Genomic DNA, 1,160 nt, shown 5'->3' with positions numbered 1-1,160 from the left:
TGGGCTGGATGCTTCTGGGCCATTAACCTGGAATTACAGGGTTGGAAGGGACCTCAAGGCTCATCTAGTCCAACCCCTTTGGTCCTCTGTCTCTTGTCCACACCTTTGCCTGCTTTTTTCCACAGAATGCTGTAACTGCAGCATGGGGGAGGAGGGTAGGTGTATTTGGGGGTTGAGGAGTCACTGGTTCTTTCAGGAAAGAAGAGAAGAAATCAGAGTGAATGGTTGTGGGGTGGGAGATGCATGGGTGGGAAAGAATGAGAAGACAAACCTGGAAGAGGGAAGCAGAATGGGAGACTTCTAGGAGAGGTATTTAAGAACCATGTAGGAAAAAAAAGATGCTTGAGATGGATGGAGAGAAAGAGAGGAAAGGAAAAGCAAAAGCATGCTGAAATCAGTGCAGGGAAGGCTGTGTCCTAGTGTGAACAGGAGGAAAAACTATTATGAAGGGAAAGCAGATGTAATGGAGGACAAGAGTAAAAGGCTCATTTGAAACCACGTATTCAATAGACATGGTTGATAATATGTTAGACACGGTGTGTGTAGAATGGCCTAGCAAATAGTGTATGCATCATTCACCTCTGGAGTACCTGACTGTGCCAGAAAGCCTGCGTCAGCAAGAAAACAGGCCCTGCCAATGTTGCCTCTGGGGATACCAGTCCACAACCTTCATTTGCTCTGTCTCTGTCACCTTGCGACTAAATTAATACTTTCAAAATACTCTGGCTGGGCTTGCTCCTGCCTGCATCTTATGAATGGGAATGAGATCTGTGGGGCAGTACTGGAGGAAGAGAGCTACCTGCCTCCACATTCACCTGTTTGGAAGCAGGAGAGCTACAAGCCTCACTCGGGAAAGAGGGAGAGGCCGTCAGACAAGTCTCCTTAACAGACTGACCCTAAGTCCATTGATCTCAGTGTCAGAGGGCTTCAGCCTATACCACTCAAGCCATGGTAGAGGTGTCCCATATCCAAATAATTCCAGGCAAAGGCTCTTATTGATTTTTGGGGACCTTTCCATCAAGCACTATGTACCTGCGCACCCAGAGAGAAGGAACCTGCTTGTGGCTTTACTGGGAAAGCTAAATACAGGTAGTACTGAAGTCTTGTTAAAAGAGCAGCTGCCCAGGCTGAAGACAGTAATAACTCTATTTAAGTGGCAA

At 47.0% G+C, this 1,160-nt stretch overlaps 1 protein-coding gene across 1 annotated transcript in view; it reads left to right on the top strand.

The window, feature by feature from the left end:
• TP53INP2 (tumor protein p53 inducible nuclear protein 2) overlaps positions 1-1,160 on the top strand; it is a 78,608-nt gene that overhangs the window by 26,587 nt on the left and 50,861 nt on the right. The gene's annotated exons all lie outside the window — the stretch shown is intronic.

Source organism: Gavialis gangeticus, unplaced genomic scaffold (genome assembly GCF_001723915.1).
Source record: "Gavialis gangeticus isolate Ggan-Ray unplaced genomic scaffold, GavGan_comp1, whole genome shotgun sequence".
NCBI lineage: Eukaryota > Metazoa > Chordata > Crocodylia > Gavialidae > Gavialis > Gavialis gangeticus.
This window is presented reverse-complemented; position numbering and strand designations above follow the sequence as displayed.